This window comes from Rhamphochromis sp. 'chilingali' (genome assembly GCF_963969265.1).
Source record: "Rhamphochromis sp. 'chilingali' genome assembly, chromosome: 3".
Lineage (NCBI taxonomy): Eukaryota > Metazoa > Chordata > Actinopteri > Cichliformes > Cichlidae > Rhamphochromis > Rhamphochromis sp. 'chilingali'.
Genome location: NC_137931.1, coordinates 8000738 through 8023312, shown reverse-complemented (window position 1 = coordinate 8023312; position 22575 = coordinate 8000738).

The window sequence follows — 22575 nt, the reverse complement described above, 5'->3', positions numbered from 1 at the left end:
AAGTGATTTTAGAAATAGTAACATTATTTATTGCGGGTCTAACTCCAGTTCAGACGTGTACTGTTAAACCCCGGGCTTTGTTACTCGCCAACAGCTCTCAGAGGGCTACACCTATTCTCATAGAGTACATTTCCCACACATAAGCTTTACTTGGGTGGGTCGCTAAAGCATATCAACGACCACCCAAGTATATTTGATGACTTATTTTAGAATTTTTTAGAATTAATTTTTTTAATCTGTCTGAGAGAATGATGTCAACTGCAGCCAGTATATTAGGAGATAATCCGCTTGCTCTTACTTTGAAAGTTCAGTCACTATGAACCAACTACCCCGAGGCCTTCTGTTCTTGTCCTTGGCTATCTACAGAATCATGCTCTCGTTCAGTGGTCTGATGGACTGTAACACCACCCTCTCGATCTGCAAGTGGCAACATTAGCTCTTGTTCTGCTTAAAAATCCTTCTTGCAATTGGGGATGCACTGTAACCATAGCATACTGCACAGTGGGTTGAGAAAAAGTCCATATAGCTTTATACCAACCTTAGAAGGCTGCAGAGCATAACAACAGTCCATCCACAGGTCAAGGTGAAAAAGCAAATGATTTGTTTTTTTAATCCATCATGATTTACTTGGCAATTAAAATATTTAGCGTGGATTTTTTTTTAGTGCGTTTGTGCACAAAGTTTCTTCTCCGTTGTGTTGTTTCTATGTTCCGTTTGCAGATGTGCAGAAATCTCTGGAACATTTTCTTTGTCATTTTGCCCCCTGCTTTATTTATTTGTAATAGAGTATGCCTAATCTAGCATGGAGACTTAATCCAGATGTAGGATTATCTGGGGGAAATGTGTTGTAATTCATACAATCTCTAGCTCAAGGCAAACATTAACTCTGACAGTACTTTTTCCTCTTAGATCAGGTTCACTTCACTTCAAGAGTTGCCAAGGATATAACCTGCCGTCTCAGGTCACCGGTCAGCTACTTACACTATCGCTAAAGGAAAAATACCTACAGTTTGAGTCACGTTGCATGTGAGGGCCTGATATCACATGTGCATACATGTGCACGGATGTGAGATGTATGTTAGCTGTTAAAATGTCTTAACTTTGAATCCTCAACGTGGCTCTGATTATATTTGGTTTAGCTTGAGGTTTTCAAACTGATAAGAAATAAATATACTGCTGTGATATAAGACAGACATACAGTATCATAATATAACAAAATTGATAGCTAAATGGCTGCTAGCAGATTGACTGGTGTGCATTTTGAGACATAAGCTAACACAGTATTTACAGTTAACACAAAACAGATTAAATGTATTCTTAAAGGCTGACTAGATCATTTCCAGAGCAGTTTTATAATGTGTAATGACATTTAAAAAATATACTTTGTGCCTCATACTGACAATCGCAGGTGCATTGCCACATTTAAATTACTTTTCAGTGCCCTTGGCTGATGTCCCATAAGGAGAAGCCGCTGGGAAGTGACGTGCCTCTGAGAACCTGTGGTGAATTGCCTCTCATATAGCGAATCTGAGGTTTTAGCGCAGCCTGTTTGCATTAAACTCTCCTCTCACTGTCATCGGGCTTGCGTCACCGCCATTATCTGGAATAACTGGAGTGCTACATGATAGACTGGTAATTCACTGATTGGTGGGAAATGGAGAGCCAGGGCACGTACAAGAACACACACAGTTAAAGTAATCATTATAAGAGCTGGGATCATTATGCCAAAATAAACAAATTACACATCCCACCGCAGCCAATCATGGGATGCATAACGTAGTCTGGCTGTGCACTCTAGTATAGATAAGAGGGCACTGTTGCCCAAAAGTAATGACTCATATTATATGCATTACAACACTGAGTCCTTCCAGTGACGTGCATTTGATGTCATTATGCTTGGTGTTGATAGAAATACTGAAATCTCTCTAAGTGAAATATTATTGTGTCCCGGGTTATTATGCTTGAATAATTGCTCTGCGTCAGAACAACCAGCTGCTGCGGATGCAGCAGTAAAGAAAATATGTGCTTCCTTCAGTCCGATGGAGGATAAATCTTAGAAAGAGTAAAAAGCAGTTGAACGATACTTGAAGAAAGAAAATCCAGATTCTACCAGTTTCAGGCTTTGATTTGCTCAGGGGCAGTTGACAGCAGGTCGACAGGGCCCGGCTTCAGACGCGGTCAGCGTGAAGCAGAGGCTCGTGATGATGTCCGTATAGACTTCCCAGCACTCGAGAAGGCAGTGTGGCACCGCGTTCAAAGTGTTCACTTGTTGGTGTGGAATGTTTGGAGGGGCGGGCTGAGTCCGTTTGAAGTGTGTCTGTGTGTGTCTGTGTAAAAATAGCCGCTGCAGCCGTTTTGTGCGCCCTGGCCAGGCATACCAACCTTGGAGCCAGGTGTACCTCCAGCCAGCTCGCAGGAGGGATCATGGGAAACAGTTTAGTTACACATGGCACATCCAGGGCACAGCTACCTGCTGCACGTGCTTATCATCTCACCCACATCTGTTCACATCACACCGGGAGTGAGTCAGCCAAATACATAAAATTAAACATGGCTGATGTTATTCCAGGTACACATACCTTTTTTTCCTTCACTTTCAACAAAGAGAAAAATTAAGGCTTTTTTTCTCTCCTTCTTGACTTTTTAGGCATGTGTGAAAAGAGGTGTGCTCACTTTATTAAAATCAGTCAATCAATCATACTATGTGTATTCTTTGACAGACAGAGCACCAATCAGGCTCTCCAGGGAATCCCAACAGTCAACAGGACCCAAATCCACCATCATGCATCCCTCTTGCTGTAGGCTGTAGAATAGATCTGTAGCTCGGTCTCAAGAGCCGAACAAGGAATATTGTCATCAGTTATAGTCCATCATGGTTGAATTGGGCTATAGCCTCTGTCCAGGTCCACCTAAATAGCAACGGGTAAATCTCATCTCATCAGATCTCATTGTTATTCTTTCATCATTGCGCATGCTCACATAGTTTTTATCCTGGATTTTAACTGCTGATGAGTACTTAGTAACCATCACTAACTCCCTTTCACACATAAAGAAAGGTGTCGGAATAACATACACGTTGAACCACAGACACATAAGGAACAATAGTCATTGCAGCTTCAACACGACTAGTATCAGCCACAAGTTGTATTCAGTTGTATTATTTTTGTGTTATTTTCTCCCACAAATTTGCACATTTTTATTTTTGAAGAATTTGTGTTTTTGTAAGTTTTCTTTTGCTAAAATCAGGTCAGTATCTGCAAATCTGAATTCAAGAATAAAGAATGACCAGAAACTCTGTGGTCAGGTATTCCAGATTGCACACAGGTACTATAAACCTGAAGAAGGCCAGGCTACTGCTATGCAGAAGGGAACTGTAAGGACCTGATGGGAAAGGAGCAGTGTTAGACAAACAGCAGTCTGGTATCCAGGTTACGCTAAAGGAAAGGGGTCGACAGGGACTGAGAGGCCCTGTTGTTAGAGGATGACTTCAAGTAGATCCTTTTGTTGAAGAGGATTACCCTTATTTCATTCCTGACCGATAACTACACTTATTATATTCCTGCAAATCGCACGCATGCAGTTCTGCATGAACATGAGTAGTGAAACCAAAGCACGTGCAAGGTTTCTGTGTCACAAAGACGCACATCTCAATAACAGACAGCTGCATGCCAAGGTGCTTCGGTGAAAACAAACACTCTGTGCCTTTCTGTTGGCGGAATCAAATTTGCCTTGGACGGCAGCTGTTTAAGTGGCGCCAACTTTAGCACTTTGTCACGAAAATCTTCAACATGGCTCAAAAAGAATACAAGTAGCAGCATTCTCCGCCTGCCTCTTTCTTGTATATGTGTCTGAAAGCCAGTGTTTGGCTGTGTGAAGAGGCGAAAGGCCTATTGGTCAAGGCAAAGCAGGTTCTGGGAAGGGGTGGACCTAGAGTGTCGAGTGTCTAGTATAGGGCTTTGGAGTTGACGTCACGCCGCAATGCATTATGGGAGCGCAGCGCCATTTTCGGGGTCTACGAATCAAACCAAACACACTGTGTTAGAACGACGACTACAAGAAAGATGCTTAAAAGCAGCTCAAAAGAGAATGAACTGTATAGAGACCGATTTCATTCAGAGGCGAAGCGGCGGTACTTGCAGAAAATAGCCTGCATTGGAAATGTGGACCCGTATGAAATACGGCCGTGGAGTAGAAACCCTGAAGACCAACCGCTATTGATGTAGCCTGACATATTCTCGTACCTTGTCTGTGGAGTCAGCGCGTACAAGTCGTCATTCAAACAAAGGTAAGTCAGCTCGAGTACTGCGAGTGAAATGCGTTTGATTTCCCTGCAAACATTCAGATTAGTGCAGCATAAATTCATTCATGAGGGGAAATTACAGTGAGAACATGTGGAGGCTGTTAGGTGGATAACATAGTGAGTTCAGTGCATTGATGTGACACTGTCCTGAAGGATTGTTATTCTTTATGGTTAAAGAAATTGCACTAATTTATTCATATTTATTATAAATAATCCTAATTAAACATCTTGCTTCCATGTTTGTATCTTGTGTCACTAAAAATACATTTTATTTTAATTTTATATATTGATCAATGACCTGCAGAATCTCCTTATCATATTAAGTGATTCATAATTGTCAATTTATGCTTTCTCCATCTCTAAAGTGATGACATCCTTGCATTACATCCTTTAGGTTCATTTTCTGCAGGCAGGTTTCTGACAGAGAACAGGCAGATTTAGAATATAACATGCAGCGTTATATAGATGGAAAAAGAAATGAAAAATTACATGTATGTGCTAACTTTCTAAACACTTTGTTACATTTATGATAAAGTAGATTAAACACATTTATGTCTGCCTTGGCTCATAGTTCTTGTCTTTAAATGAACTTTGTCTGTGTGTGTTTCAGGTCCTGCACTCTCAAAGACTGAATGAACCAGCATTGCAGCCATGGGTCACTGTGAGCATCACAGGGAAGGTTGAAGCCGCCCACTGCACCTGTATAGCCAGAGTCGCAGAGACCTGCAGCCATGTCGCTGCTCTTCTGTTTAATGTAGAAGCAACAGTGTTGATCTGTGGCACAAGGACTGTTACAGATGAACCTGCATACTGGGTTTTGCTGGGTAATATGACCAAGATACAGCCAGAGGTTGGCCATAAGATAGACTTCTCCTCTTCAGCTGCCCAAAAAAAGGCTCTTGATCAAAACATAAACAGACCATCCGTATTGACAGGTAAAAGGAGCCGTCCTCAAAACAGAAAAATCCCACCTGCTACTTTGGAGGAGTTGTCACTGCTATTGGATACTTTGCTGGAACACAGTAAAGTTGTGGCTTGTGGGAATGACCCATAATGTTTTATCTAGGGGTCTAGATTTATGCCTGTAGTGCACTGCCATGTAAATAATTTGCATTTACTGAATATATACTGACTGAGTACCACTGTTCAAAAGTTGAATAAAGAAACAAACTAATTTTTGCCTCTTTTTTTTTTTTTTTATTGAAACCACTTTATAGAGCATCACATCAGTTACAGTGTAGAATCCATGTCATTTATAGTTTACAAATGACAAAATGTTTACACAAAATCATGAGTGTTTACATGACATCACCCACTACTAACATTATTTACTGTATCTTTTGAAAAAATACAGCAATTTTAACAGCACAATACTTAAGAATATTTAACAGGAGCAGGTTTCATTCTTCTCTGGTTTTATTATCACACTGTTCACCAAAACGCAGCAAACCTTCACCATCTTATCCAGAAGGCTCACCTCTTCACCCTCACATGGAAGAAGTAATCTGATTGGCATGGTGGTATGTTTGCAGGAGGTCCCTTGTGTAGCGCTGGAACCCAGTCACGATATCATCCTTGTCATAGGCTGGTTTGCTGCAATAATGCCAAATAATTAGCATCTCTATAGATAGAAGGTAGTTCTGCAAAATCACTCAGTAGGATGTTTGTTCTAATTTGCTATGACCTCAGAGCGCATAGAAAATAAAACTAATAGGCTATAAAGAGTGATATGAACATATTTAGAACTTACCGGAATGAAAATGTCTGGAGCACCAACAGATATTTGGAGATGGAAGAGAACTACACGTCAGCTCGTCTCACAGCTGCTATCCAGGCTGGACACCTTCGTTTGGTAACATCAATACACGAGCTGCCTCATGTTGCTTCCGGGTTGGGAAAGAATTAAAAGATAAACCCTTTTCAAGCTTATTCTCTTGCCGGTCGTGCGATCGAACATTGCAGCCGACCACACAGCAAATACGAACCATGGCTGTTGTGTGTGACTTCGCTCCCTTTTCACTTGCGCTAGACCCCCAAAATGGCGGATCGGGCCAAAATCCTTTCCACGCCCACCCCCGTGACATCACGCTCCAAAGCCCTATTCTCAGACGACTTCTTCAATTAGTTAGTATGTTTGGTATCAACAGTTTGCCCTCTGTATTTTTATTTAAATGAGAGAGACAGAGAGGTTAATGACAGCACTCTGACTTTGTTAAACAATAACTCAAGTCTGGAACCGTATAGTTTTCACTTAAATTCAATTCTGACAACATAGCACGAAATCACAACAGTTGCCTCAAGGTGCTTTATATGGTAAGGTAAAAGCCCTACAATAATAAAGACAAAACCTCAACAATCCAACAAACACCTGTATGAGTGAATACCTGGCGACAGTGGGAAGAAAGAAACCTTTTTAAACAGGAAGAAACCTCCACCAGAAAAACCAGGCCGAGGGAGGGGCAGCCATCTGCTTTTCCACAATAAACTGATGTAGTAAAGTTAGGAATAGGAACGCATAAAAAGGCTGAGGCTTTCAAATTGTACATGAGCTGTCTAATGCCCATACAGAGCATTTTGGCTTTAAATGAAAAAGCTTAGTCGGTGGCTGAGCTTCAGCTCATCTTTATTGTCTAAACGTGAACAAGCATGCCACTTGCTTGGCTGAACGTTCGGCCAGACTCGATCCAGGATTTGCTCTTTGACCTTGGATGGTGATTTTAAATCCCTCTCCTCAATTATGTGCAGGTGAGCCCACACATACAAACAAAGGCAGGTACTGAAACATGTGCAGAGGCTCAGTGAGAAAGCACTATAGGAAGCTTATCTGTATGCTGAGTGACTTTGACATTTCCCAGACCTTTACCTGCTCCAGTGACATCGGAGTTGTGCTCTGACCACGTCCGGGGTCAGAAGGTGATCAGGACTTCCCCTATACCGCTCAGCCACCAGAAAACAGGTTCCAGTTTGCTTAAGCCAAAGGTCAAAGGTTACATATTTTTGCATAACCATGGGCAGATCCTTTTCTACTCCCCAGAACACACCCATACACATGATGGAAAATCAGTGAAAAATTGAAGTACATTGTTAGAGCAGTAGTTCTGCCTCTGTTACCACACTTTAATACCAATAAGGATCGAGGGGCATGCGAGCCTTCACCATGGCAATGCCACTATTTGCCAAACTAAGCACACCAAAAAATGCTGCCAAGTCTCTTGCCGCATTCCTCCTGCCAATCAAAAGAGGAGGGCTGGTGGAGAAATGACACACAGAGAGAGAAAAGTGTGGCGTACATCCAGAAGTTGATAACAGAAATTAATAGACTTTGTTTGGCAGTGTGGCTTCCTATTATGTATCCTCTGAAATATGTGGTTGGGCAATATGTCAGAACTTTACAGCCACTGTATTGATGGAGATGGAGAGAATGCCTTGCAGCCTCTATAAACAAACACATCAGGTGATCAGAGGATACAACTTGTAAATTGTAGGGGCACGAACAACACTGAGCAGGGCTTGCACCAGTAAAAGTGTTGGTCCCAGTGGCTATGACAGAGCTAATTAATCTATCTCTGCACGCCGGAGGATAGAGAGGATGGAGAGAGACACTAGGGAGTTTATTTGTTTCCTACTTCTACCATGAAAGGAAAGTAACCTTTACATATACACGTGGGAGAACATCAAGTCATCTTGAACCCTGTTTTCATACAGCTATGAATGATTTCACCAACCTTAATTAGTCGATATGCAGTCATGTGAGAAGGTTTTCACAGACTCTGTCCAGACATAGAGTCTAAGTACTCCCCATGATTCAGTGGCCTGTAGAATCATCTTTAGCTGTAATAACTTGAAGTAATTGTTTCCTGTAGGACAGTCTCTCACATTGTTGTGGAGGACTTTTGGCCCACTCTTCTTTACACTGTTGCTTCAGTTCATTGAAGTTTGCTGTCATTTGTTTAGGCACAGCTCTCCTAAGGTCTCGCCACGGCATTTTAATTTGACTTAACTTTTTCAGCCATTCTGTTGTAGGTTTACTGCTGTGATTGGGATATGACCTAGTGCAGGGGTGGGCAATCTCAGTCCATGAGGGCCGGTGTCCCTGCAGGTTTTAGATGTGTCCTCGAACCAACACAGCTGATGTAAATGGCTAAATTAGCTCCTCAACATGTCCTGAAGTTTTCCAGAGGCCTGGTAACGAACTAATCATGTGATTCAGGTGTGTTGACCCAAGGTGAGATCTAAAACCTGCAGGGACACCGGCCCTCGTGGACTGAGATTGCCCACCCCTGACCTAGTGTCACCCGAAAGCTTTAGCTGGCCTCACATTAGACCAGGGGTATCCAACTCCAGGCCTCAAGGGCCGGTGTCCTGCAGGTTTTAGATGTATCCTTGATCCAACACAGCTGATTTAAATGGTTAAATTACCTGGTAATGGACTAATCATTTGATTCAGGTGTGTTGACCCAGGGTGATATCTAAAACCTGCAGGACACCGGCCTTTGAGGCCTGGAGTTGGATACCCCTGCATTAGACTCTAGAATACTTTTGTGTTGAGAGGAGTTCATGGTTGACTCAATGATTGCAAGGTGGCCAGACCTTGTGGTTACAAAACAAGCCCAAATCATCACATCCTCCGATACCATGCAGGCAGTTGGAATGGGAGCTTTCTGCTGATATACTGTATTTGGCTTTTGCCCATCATAGTGCTGTTCACTGCTGCCAAACATCTTCACTTTTATCTCATCTGTCCAAAGGACATTGTCCCAGAAACCTTGTGGTTTGTTCAGATATAACAGGCAGGACATGTTCTTTATAGAGAGAAGAGTCTTTCTCAGGTCTACACTTCAAAACAAGCCACACCTTATTCAGTCTTTTTCTAATTTTACTGTCAAACTGAACTTTGAACGATCTAACATGCCAGTTTAGACCTATCAGAGATGTAGCTCTTGAGTGTTTTCAAGTTTCTCCAGACATTGCATTGTCTGACAATTAAGGGGGGATTGTGGGGATATTCACTTCTTGGAAGATTGTACTGTTGTGGTAACACATCCCTGAATGCTTTAGATCAGAAAACTATTGAATATAGCTTTCCGATTTTGCTTTTATAGAGGTGCTTACATTTGCTGATAATCAGTTAATAAAATGCATTTGATTAGCAGAACCTGGCTGCTCCTTCCGCTCTTAATTCTTATGGAAGCAGTAGGGGTGTACTTAGCTTTTCCCAGGCCCACATAGAGTCCCGTGAAAACTTTATTTAATAGCTGTAAGTGGATGGATGTCACCTAGACAGATAAAAAGGGTATAAGTCAGCGTATTTGTTGGGTTTTTGAGTAATTTGTTTTGGGTGTTTTTTGTAGTTAATTATATGAATCATTAGCTAACTTGTCAGTTCGTGACTCTTTCTGTAACATTAAAAAAATTAAAAATCAATAGACTGTGATAAAACCTGTCCATGTGGGTTACCTAGCATGAGCTCTGGGAGAGCTCATAAGCTTACAAAGTTGTTGGACAGGAGAATGAAAACCAACAAACTTCAGCTCTGTGACATGGTACTGAACACTGCCCATCCAATGCAAGGTCTCTAATCAGTCATCCATGAAAATGAGAATCCACTCAGTCTGTAAACTCTCTGCTCTACCTCAATACAACAACAAAAAAAGCTCAATTCTGAAGGAGACAAATTACTGAATTAGTAATGTGAAATGTGCATACACTCTGTGTTACAGTATGAGAGTTAAGAATAAACAATGATTTGGTAACTTGAGTTCTTACAAGTGTGATTTCAAGGAATTTAGCATCTCAAATGGGCTCTGTGGTTAATCTTTGCAATATGTCTCCCACAGAGAATAATATTTCTTTTTTTCCCTTTGAATCCTTCTGCCAGGAGACTGTAAATGTAATTTAGAAGATTAACCAGAAGTGTTTTTCATAATAATGTTAAACCCAAAGACCTCTCTGGCCTTCATCTGGTGCTGAGATGTTTTTATCTGCATGACACAGTCTTGAAAAGCTTAAAAGTGTAACGCCAGCAAAATCGTACAGCAGCTTTTTCTCAGCATTTGAACCCTGTAACTGAAACCATTTGACCTGTGTCCCTAAAGCCTGTCCACTTCCTCTACTGCCTGAAAATCCCTTAAAACCTGTGCGCTATCTCCTAATCTACACCTCAAAAGCAATCCACAAACCCTTATCTGAGATCTTGCTGCTAATTTACATTTCCTAAGATGGAGCAGCTTTCCACCTTGATGTCTTAAACCTGAAAAACCCCTCGCGTTCTACCTCAAGGTCGTTTTCCCGGTCAGTGATGAAAGCTCGTCGTGTCAGTGAAAAGTTGAAAGGTTGCGGTCTTGCAACCAAGAGGTCAAGAGCTGCTGGGAAATGGAGCAGGCAAACTGCTATGATGATGGACATGTTGGCGCTTCTACTCTTCACACATTCCTGCCATAACACTTCCTGTCCATCATGATAGATGTTGGGAATGTGGAGAAGGGAGGTGCAGCTGTGTTCATGGTAACAGGGGTAAGTGGATGTCAAAACAGAGAAGTGTTGGGATTCCACTATTTTCCTGTGGACTACTGTTAGAGTCAAACAAGCAAACTTTATATCAACCTTGTGTTTTTTAAACTACCTTTAATCTACAATGTTATTAGGAACTAGTAATTTATTGTTGGACTGACCGCCATTATTTGCATGCTGTTTAACATTTCCTGCAATTTCCTACATGAGAGTAACTGATTACAATGGTTTGGCTGCTATCCCTGTAGCACTGCAAACAGATTGGTACTTGTTTTATCTGCATATTCCAACAATAACCAATTCGTGCCTAAAAAAAACTCAAGTATTGACACCGACACAAAAAAATATTAACATCGTGTTCAAATCATGTACTGATTGTGACCCGTGATATTAACAGTTTTGCTAGTAATCAGACCCAGATATGAGATAAGCACATTTTGATGTACTTCCTGTGTTGCACTTGGGGTTTTGTTCAAGCATTAAATGTCTTTCAGCATTTATTCCACAGAGTGAAATCGTCATCACACAAGTTCATACTTAACCTTTTGAGGTGCTGTGCAAAGAGAAATGTTTTAAACCTGGATGTGTTCTGACTGAAATGCTGTTCTCCGCTCTTTCTTTTTTATTTTACCATTATTGACATGCCTTATCTGTTTGCTGTTAGTGCAGACAACAGCTAACTCACACGCTCATTATACTTTGTGGTACCATCCTACATGCTTAAAGATTTTTTTCAATATTTCATGAGTTTTTCTTTCTTTTTTTAGATAATGCACAACCACATTAGTGGGATAAGCCTCGTAGCCAATAGTGTGCCTTACTGCGCTCCAAGAAATGTGTAACCCAGTTAATTTAGTTTTCTAGCACTTCTAGCTTGCTAACCAGGCTTGCTAGCGTTAGCTAATAACTTGGCGCCCCAGACGCTTTTATCCAAATCGGCCACTTTTATCTTTGATAAACCATCGTGGCAGCCACCAAAAAATATAATATTGAGGCTTCAAGATGCAGAAACTAGAAACCTGTCATGACCCTGTGCCTTCTCGGCTGACTCTGTATGGCTACAAGTGTTTTTGTTGTGCTGCATCTCTCTCTCTCCCCTGCACTGCGCTCTACCGGGGCGGAGTCATGACGGCTCCAGCCCCTGGCTCGGACACCTGCAAGCAATCATCTCACTCACTTCTTAAGGCGGCTGCTGAGAGTGCTTCCTCGCTGGATTATTGTGTAACACTCGTCAGTGTCATCACCTATCTGAGCCGTTTTTCGAGTTTCTGTCGTGCCACTACTTACCTGCCTTTCCTCTCTGTGCCAGGATTCTCGCCAGCCTGAGGACCGCCGTTGGTGAGCTAAAGCCGGAGTCCGAGCTACCTGAGCTTCGGTGGATTTTGTACATAGCCCTCTTCTTCCCGTGCCTGTGCTTCCCGGAGACCCTCTTCCTGTGCCCCCTCACCTGTATATATTCGCACCTGGTGTCTGTGTGTGTAAATAAATCACGAACTTAAGTGACGGTCTGCCTCCGAGTCCCTCCTGAGCCTGACAGAATAATCCAGCCACCGCTATGGACTCAGCAGGCCCAGCCTCGGCAGCGACAGCCCCCATGTCTCTGGAGGAGCTTCTGCACCGACACGAACAAATGCTGGTGAAGCTCAGCGGAGACGTGGCGTCTCTAACGCAGGCCTTCGCCCAACGGATTCCCCTGGTCGAGGACCAGCCTCCCGCGGCCCCTCCCCAGGTAACGCACGCTCCTGCCGTCACTACAACAGCCACAGCTACCCAGGCTGCTAGCGCGGTAGCGTCAGTAGCCTCCGCGGTTTCGCTGGATAAGCTTTTGCCTTCACCTGAGGCTTTTTCTGGGGAGATGGGAAAATATGTGGGATTTTTGTTGCAGTGTTCTATGCACTTTCAATTACTGCCCCATGTGTTTGTTTCTGACGGGGTTAAGATCGCTTACGTCACCCAGCTACTACGTGATCGAGCCCTGGCCTGGGCCCAGGCCCAGCTGCAGGCTTTCCCCGGAATGTCTTATGACGACTTCCTGTCGCGCTTCAAGTCGGTGTTTGATAAAGGCTCTAGTACGGAGGCAGCTGGCTATCGTTTGATTAATCTGAAGCAAGGTAGGCGAAGCATGGCTGACTTTTCTGTTGATTTCTGGACTCTAGCTGCACAGACCAAATGGGGACCTGAGGCCCTGAAGACCACTCTGTTAAATAATATCCGCGAAGAGCTCAAGGATGAGATAATGATGCGGGAGCTTCCTGCTTCTCTAAATGCTTTGATGTCCCTGTGTATTCAGGTGGATGATCGCCTGCGGGCGCGCCAGAGCTCACGAAGACAGCAGTTTCGCGAGCCCCTGGCTTTTCGGGAGCCCCAACCCGACGCACGGGAGGCTAGAGCTTTTGGAACTGAGGAGGAGGTACCCATGCAGCTGGGACGTTCTCGACTCACCCCTGCGGAGCGACAACGCCGGTTTTCCGCGGGTGAGTGTCTGTATTGCGGTCGCAAGGGGCATTACATCTCTGCCTGCCCGGCGCTGGCAAAAGGAGGTGCCCGCCAGTAATTGAGAGGGTACTGGTGGGCGACCTGTCCAGCAACAAGCCTCTTCCCCGTCTCTTGCTGCCTGCTAAACTCACCCTCCGGTCGTTGTCCCATTCCCTCTCTGTGTTAATTGACTCTGGTGCAGAACAGAATTTCATTGATGCGTCGCTAGTCTCCAAGCTCAGCATTGGCACACGACCACTGCCTCATACTCTCCGCGTGTCCGCCCTGTCTGGTCACCGGTTGCCTGACATAACGCACGTCACCCTACCTGTCACACTCACTCTCTCCGGTAACCACATTGAGAACGTTTGTTTCTGTGTGTTTAAGGCTCCAGTAACCCCGCTTGTACTAGGTTATCCATGGCTTTGACAACACAACCCACACATCGACTGGAAGAAGGAGCAAGTTATGGGGTGGGGTGTGGGCTGCCACATGACCTGCCTTCGGGCCGCCACGCCATCTGCTCCCTCTCCCCCCCCCCCCAGGAAGCCTTCAAAGTCACCAGAGCTGTCTTCGGTTCCTTCCGTCTATCATGACCTCGCAGCAGTTTTTAGTAAGGATGAGGCGGGCTCGCTTCCACCACACCGGCCCTATGACTGTGCCATTGATCTTCTCCCTGGGGCGCCTCTCCCCTCTGGCCGCCTCTACAGCCTCACACAGCCCGAAAGGGAAACCATGGAGAGATACGTCAACGACTCTCTGGCTGCTGGGTTAATTCGCCCGTCATCCTCCCCCGTGGGGGCAGGTTTCTTCTTTGTTGCAAAGAAAGACAAGACGCTCCGGCCATGTATTGATTACCGCGGCCTCAACAAGATCACAGTAAAGAACAAGTACCCTCTTCCCCTCCTTAATTCTGCTTTCGAACTACTCCAGGGGGCCACAGTGTTCAGCAAACTGGACCTGCGAAACGCTTACCACCTGGTGAGGATCCGGGAGGGAGATGAGTGGAAGACCGCTTTCAACACTCATATCGGACACTATGAGTATCTCGTCATGCCCTTTGGCTTAACCAATGCGCCCGCGGTCTTCCAGGCCCTTGTTAACGATGTTCTGAGGGATTTTATTAATCGATGTGCTTTTGTGTACCTTGATGATATTCTCATTTTCTCTAAGTCCCAGGCGGAGCACGAGAGTCACGTGAGGCAGGTCCTGCAGCGCCTCCTGGAGAACCGGTTGTTCGTGAAAGCGGAGAAATGTGAATTTCACGTTGACACGGTGGCCTTCCTTGGCTATATCATCTCTCAGGGGGATCTCAAACCTGACCCCGAGAAGGTCCGGGCCGTGGTGGACTGGCCTCAACCGCCGAACCGCCAGCAACTCCGACGGTTCCTAGGATTCGCCAACTTCCACCGACGCTTCATAAAGGACTACAGTAAGATCGCCTCACCTCTCACTGCGCTTACCTCTCCCAAAGTTCCTTTTCAGTGGGACCTCTCAGCTCAGGAGGCCTTTTCCCTACTAAAGGAGAAGTTCACTACCGCCCCCATCCTCCGTCAGCCCAACCTCAGGCAACCGTTCGTGGTGGAGGTGAATGCTTCGGACTCTGGAGTGGGAGCAGTTCTGTCTCAACGATTTGAAGGTACGCTCCATCCCTGTGCATTCTTTTCTCGTCGTCTCTCACCCGCAGAACAGAACTACGGCATCGGTGATCGGGAGCTGCTAGCGGTCAAACTGGCCCTGGAGGAGTGGAGGCACTGGCTTGAGGGCGCAGAACACCCGTTCATCGTGTGGACCGACCATAAGAACCTTGAGTACATCCGGTCCGCCAAACGCCTAAATTCACGACAAGCCAGGTGGGCCCTCTTCTTCACAAGATTCAATTTCACCATCACTTACAGACCAGGGTCGCGCAACGTGAAGCCCGATGCACTCTCCCGTCAGTTTTCCAGTACGGAAGGAGACTCCGATCCAGAACCGATTCTTCCAGCTACCTGTGTTATTGGAGCTGTCACATGGGAGATCGAAGCTCTCGTGCGCGAGGCCCAGGATACTGACCCCGACCCGGGGACGGGCCCCCCTGGTCGGTTGTTTGTCCCTGCTGCTGTCCGACCTCAGGTACTCCACTGGGGCCACACTGCCCGGTTCACCTGTCATCCAGGAGCCCGCCGCACCATCACCTTCCTCCAGCGGTTTTTCTGGTGGCCCACCTTGGACAAGGACGCCAGGGAGTACGTTATGGCGTGCACCACGTGTGCCCGGAACAAACGTCCCAACCGACCACCCGCCGGGCTTCTTCAACCACTCCCCACGCCAGGACGGCCATGGTCTCACATAGCGCTGGACTTCGTTACGGGGCTCCCACCGTCATCCGGTAACACCACCATCCTCACTATTGTTGACCGTTTTTCTAAGTCGGCTCATTTCATCGCCCTCCCCAAGCTCCCTACAGCCCTGGACACCGCCCAGCTGCTCACCACCCACGTCTTCCGGCTTCATGGCATTCCGATGGACATCGTTTCCGACCGGGGACCCCAATTTACCTCTCAGGTTTGGAAGGAGTTCTGCATGCAGATCGGCGCCGCGGTCAGTCTCTCTTCGGGCTTCCACCCTCAGAGCAATGGACAGGCCGAGCGTACCAACCAAGAGCTCGAAGCGGCACTCCGCTGTGTCGTCTCTCTCAACCAGGCCACTTGGAGCGAGCAGCTCCCCTGGATTGAGTACGCCCACAACTGCCTGACCTCTTCAGCCACTGGACTGTCGCCGTTCGAAGCCTCATTGGGCTACCAACCACCCCTGTTCCCGGCCGTGGAGGGTGAGCATGCCGTCCCATCGGTACAACATCATTTCCGCAGGTGCCGCCGGGCCTGGCGGTCCACCCGAGCCGCTCTGCTGCGGACGGCGGAGCGCAATAAAGAGATCGCTGACCGCCACCGGATCCCTGCGCCTGCCTATACAGTTGGGCAACAGGTATGGCTCTCCTCACGCTTTGTTCCCCTTCGTGCAGAGTCGAAGAAACTTTCCCCGGCTTTCATCGGTCCGTTCGAGATTGAGGCCCTGGTCAATCCGGTATCCGTCCGTCTGAAGCTGCCTCGCAATATGCGTATCCATAATGTTTTCCATGTCTCCCAGGTCAAGCCCGTGCTCTCCAGCCCGTTGTGCCCTCCTTCCGGGCCCCCTCCGCCCGCCCGGCTCGTGGATGGGCAGGAAGTGTTTAACATCACCCGCATTATGGACTCTCGGCGGCGGGGGCGGGGCGTCCAGTACCTGGTGGACTGGGAGGGCTACGGGCCAGAGGAACGTTCCTGGGTGCCCCGGTCGGCGGTTCTGGCTCCTGGTCTGCTCCGCGAGTTTCACCGGCGGCATCCGGGTAAGCCGGGTGGGTCGCCGAGGGGCTCCCGTTGAGGGGGGGGTACTGTCATGACCCTGTGCCTTCTCGGCTGACTCTGTATGGCTACAAGTGTTTTTGTTGTGCTGCATCTCTCTCTCTCCCCTGCACTGCGCTCTACCGGGGCGGAGTCATGACGGCTCCAGCCCCTGGCTCGGACACCTGCAAGCAATCATCTCACTCACTTCTTAAGGCGGCTGCTGAGAGTGCTTCCTCGCTGGATTATTGTGTAACACTCGTCAGTGTCATCACCTATCTGAGCCGTTTTTCGAGTTTCTGTCGTGCCACTACTTACCTGCCTTTCCTCTCTGTGCCAGGATTCTCGCCAGCCTGAGGACCGCCGTTGGTGAGCTAAAGCCGGAGTCCGAGCTACCTGAGCTTCGGTGGATTTTGTACATAGCCCTCTTCTTCCCGTGCCTGTGCTTCCCGGAGACCCTCTTCCTGTGCCCCCTCACCTGTATATATTCGCACCTGGTGTCTGTGTGTGTAAATAAATCACGAACTTAAGTGACGGTCTGCCTCCGAGTCCCTCCTGAGCCTGACAAAACCACAGCTTGGCAGTGGTGTCTTTTATATACAGTCTATGGTTATAACAAATAAATTTATGCGAGCTTTGAGATTTAGCTTATTTCGCTTGGGTGAAAACCATTCTTTTCTGTTTTTGGCAAATAAGTTAAGTTTATAAGAACAACCGGTCAAACCATGTATTACTACTGTATTTCTGCTTGATTAAATAAATAATAAATTCAGTAAATTCAAAATATTAAATTCACAAAACAGCTGTTCTCCCCTTTTTTCAGATTCTTGGAGTATTTCTCTGCTTTCATACATCAGTCTCTAAATGCCCCGCATTAAGTTTAACAAAGAAGTCTTGCACTTGAACTTCACCAGCTTTCTTTGAGCCTCTCCCAGGTCAGTATGCCAGTCAATACTCACTACCTTGACATCGGAGACTGTCGTGATAGGACCCCCAAAAAAAGTCGGAGTAAGATTTTCGATTCCCCCTGGAGCCATTCCTCCACCACGAGACAAGTCGGGAGGAGATGAAAGGATGAGAGAGGAAGAAAGAGGGGCCACACGTTCATCAGACTCAGTCTATGTGATCACAGGGCCCCGCAGCAAAACCACCAAACAATGGCCCCTGTGTGCCTGCGTATGTGTGTGTCATCTCAGATAAGGCGGCCTGCTCTCTGTCTCAATGTTTCTCCGCATCTCCTCTCTCTTCTCATTCCCCCTTGTTGCTGCTCCTTCTTTCCTCCTCCTCTGTTCTCTTTGTCTGTGGAGCTCAGAGGCCTCATTGGAGATGAAAGGGAGAGTAGATAAGGCAGGTAAGAGAGTGCAGGAAGGGGAAAAACAGCAAAGAGAGAAAAAAAGTGAAACAATGAGGGCTTTGATAGCATGTGAACTACTGTGTCCATAAGTATGTGCGTCTATATATTCGGCGAGGTAATTGTGCCTATACACCCTGGAGAGATGTGTATAATCTCATATTTTGTAAGCACAAACCTTTTACCTTTAGCTGAAGAGATGATAGGTGGAGAAGAGGGAACAATATAAAAATGACTTTCTGTTCACCTCCCATTAGCTCCCTTTCCCCGCACGCTTTTTTATTAGCGCCCAATCGTCCAGTATTTCTCTTTTAGCCAGTCATTACCTTGCACAAGAAGAATCCTGCTCTCTCTCTCTCTCACACACACACACACACACACACACACACACACACACACACACACACACACACACACACACACACACAAGAGTAACTCACCTGTTTCTCCCATTTGAGGCTCTGCAGCATTTTAGCTGCCATGGCCTTCCTCTCCTGTCCCTGCAGGGTGTGGTTTTCCAATCTGTCCTGCTTTAGTCATTACAGCCTCACCCACCCACCTAAACTGTCCACTTCAGGCCAAACATCCATGAATGTGTGTGTGTGTGTGTGTGTGTGTGTGTGTGTGTGTGTGTGTGTGTGTGTGTGTGTGTGTGTGTGTGTGTGTGTGTGTGTGTGTGGAGATGTGTGTGGAGATGTGTGTGTTGTGTGTGTGTGTAGTTTGGTTTTGTCATGTGTGAGAAGATGCCCAACTTTCCCAGAAGGGTCATTAAAATTTTATCTGATTCGAATATGAGTGAGAAGGTGCGAGCGTGGGTGTTTGCGTGTTCGTGAATATGAGGGAGAATGCCTGGGATTCGACACCACGCAGCGGCCGCTCGCCAGAGGTTTGCAAAAAAGAAAAAAAGGAATGAATAGGAGACTTGTCGCAATATCATTTCCTCAGACAATGCATCATTCTTTGCAATCATGCGTACAAACCATGAGACACAATGGCACGTCTACTACATTAGTGTGTGTGTGTGTGTGTGTCTGTGTTACAGGTGAGATGCACCGCTGTCAGAGATTCCTGAGGATATGGAGGCACAGTGAAGCCCCCAGGGGTTAAAGCTGACTTTGGGACTAGATGTTTGCCTGGTATTAAATATTTGTGGAGACTCATTCAGCAGTATGGCTTGGGATATATTATGATTAAAATCTTTTAAAAGATGGCTCAAAAAAGCTGCAAACATCTAGCCATAAGCACTACTTACAGCCCTTAACATCTCCAACTGTGGTAAACGCTGACATCTGTGATGGAGTATTAGGGTAGGGAAACGCACACATTCAAACTAAGTGGTGAAAGCAAAGTGAAGCGAGGCCTCTGGACAGAATTTTCAACCATTGGCTGCCCTACTTTCAGCGAGCAAGCTCCTTTTTGCCCCCTGCTGTTTGCGCGCCTGCACACCAGCATTCTCTCTGTGAGATTCTGCAGCTCTTCTCGTGACCTACAGGAGGCAGCACGTACAAAGAGATGTTGCAGGAAAACGGGTGTTGGAGTTTGGTTGTCACACAGCAGGTGGAGCTGTGAGACTGGAGGTGTTTGGAGTGTAACTGAATGGAAAGACTCCACAGTGCAGCATCTACTTGATGCATGTTTGTGTGGTGAAAGTGTTGGTTGCATACTGTACACACATGCAACCACAAAAGGTGCTTGCTCAAGTGTCCTGGGTGACCGCGGTGCAGGAAGTAACACCCTGACTGACAGTAAGTTTAATATCATTATAAAGTGGAAAAAACTTCTTTGATGCCAGCTCACAGGGAGGTTAACGTTAGGTAAAAAGTTTCACGTTGCTACGAGAGACAAGCTGCACATTTTATAGCAAGGGTAAGGTGTGTATGATGATGTACACAAAGCATCTTAACAAGTATTTGTCTGGGCCTTTGTGTGCACACTGACTTTTTGAGGAGATTTTCAGCATGTGGAGTTTAGGCCACACACACAAACACACACACGGCTGCATTAAAGACAGCAAATCACAAGACAAGCCCCATATGAGTCAACCTAATGACCCGCGCCAGTGCTAAGCAGCTCCAGCTGTCATGTCTGTTTAAAGTGATATTTAAGAAGGCTATTTACGAATACGTTGGTTCAAATGAAAGAACGGCTCATATGAAGAGATTTGTGGCTCAAAATGATGTAATGCTCTTCTAAAGATTGTTTAATTTAGGAAGGCGTTTAGTTAGCATCTCATTTCACGTTAAACCTCTTTTTGTATGGGACGGTCGCTTATAGTTTTGGGAATGAACTTTGCCTAATTGTGGAGCTCATAAGTCAGATTGTAGTGCATTAATGATGCAAATGATCACGTGTATAAAAAGTTTGTGTGCAGTTCCTTCTCGAAGTAAACTTGGGGGGGGGAGGAGAGATTCAGAATAACCACACAAAAATGTTTCCGCATGAGACTGATTGAACTCAGGTGCTCTGCACTCTGGGAACCCACAAGTTTTCAGGTGTAAGCAGCCGATGTCTGGGCCAAGACTTCCTGTCTGTCATTTATGAAAACAGATCAGTTTACTGGCTGTCAGATAATAACTAATAGTTTTCAGATCGTTTTTCTGCAAATGAAATCCTTCTTTTTTTCCTCCACACTGGCTGATTACCTCCATGCACCCAAGGCATTAAATATGATACACTACACCAAAAATATTTGTTCATCAGCCTTCACATGCATATGAACTTCAGACGGGTTTAATATGATGTCAGCCCACATTTTGCAGTTATAACAGCTTCAGCTCTTTTGGGAAGACTTTCCACAAGATTTAGGAGTGTGTTTGTATGAATATTTTACCATTTTTCCAGAAGTGCATTTGTGCAGAACAAACAAAGAACAAAGGTGTTCTTTCGGGTTGAGGTCAGGACTTTGTGCAGGCCAGTCAAGTTCTGCCACGCCAAACTCTCATCCATGTCTTTATGGAAATTGGTTTGTGCACAGGTGCGCAATCATGTTGGAACAGCAAAGGACCATCCCCAAACTCTTCCCACAAAGTTGGAAGCCTGAAGTTATCCCAAATTTCTTGAAATACTGAAGTGTTAAGAGGGGCCGAGCCCAACTCCTGAAAAACAACCCACATCATAATCTCCCCTCTACCAAGCTTTAAAGTTAGCACAAAGTAGTTAGACATGTACCGTTCTCCTGGCAACCACCAAACCCAGACTCATCCAGACTGCCAGGTGGAGAAACATGATTTGTCCCTCCACAGAACACATCTCACCTGGACTAATCTAGTATCCAGTGGCTGCGTGCTTTACACCACTGCATCCGACGCTTTGCATTGCACTTGGTGATGTAAGGCTTGGATGCAGCTCACTTCCACTTTGTTCTAATACCACTAACAGTTGACTGTGAAATATCTAGTAACAAGGAAATTGCATGACTGGATGGGTCGCACAGGTGGCATCGTGTCCATTGCACCATGCTGGAATTCACTGAGCTTCTAAAAGCGACCCATTCTTTCACAAATGTTTGTGGAAGCAGTCTGCATGCCTAGGCGTTTGATTTTATACACCTGTGACCAGTGTTGGTCAAGTTACTTGAAAAAAGTAATCAGTAACTAATTACTGATTACTCCCCCAAAAAAGTAATCCCGTTACTTTACTGATTACTTATTTTCAAAAGTAATTAATTACTTAGTTACTTAGTTACTTAGTTACTTTTTAAAAACACGATTTACAACCTGAAGAGGTGATAAAGTGATAGATCTTTCAGCCCAATTCTACTTTTTCTACATAATCCATCATACAAAATGTAATCAAATGGAAAAGTCTCTTTTTTTAACTTGTTTTATCAGTTTTAATCTTTTAACTTTATGCATCAAGCAAAACATTTAATTATATGCAACATTCTCTGACTTGAATAAATTAGTTTAACATTTAAACCTATTTTCTACACATTCCAGCACATAAAATAAAATATTTTTTGTGTTTTCACTCACTCTTTCAAACAGATGCAAGTAAAACACAGCAGAAAATAAATAAAGTCAAAGACTCAGCGGTCCTTTTGCTCTATTTTCACCTGTAAAGCAGGAGCAGGGTAGGCGGAGGGTTACCCTGGTGCAGGTGTGCTGCGGTCAGTTGAAGAATCCGCGCGAGTGTCTCTGTGAGTTTCCCATCACGTCGTAGCTACTCGGTGCTTGCTCGGAAGTTTAGGGGTTTTTTTCGCTGTAAAAAGAAGTTTTCTTCCCACGCACGATGGACGCTAATGTTTTTGTCACTTTTTATGGAATCAAACTCAAAGTAAGGTCAGTACTTCCACACTTTAAACGCTGCACGCTCATACTCTCTCCCGCACTCGATATATTATCCATTGTTGATCTGCACACAGCTGCTGTCACCAACGTCGCACTTGCTTACGTCACTGTCATGAGACATTCTCGCAAAAAAAATCACGGTTTTAGTAACGCAGTAACGCAGCGTTCCTACGGGAAAGTAACGGTAATCTAATTACTGATTTTGCAATAGTAATCCCTTACTTTACTCGTTACTTGAAAAAAGTAATCAGATTACAGTAACGCGTTACAAGTAACGCGTTACTGCCC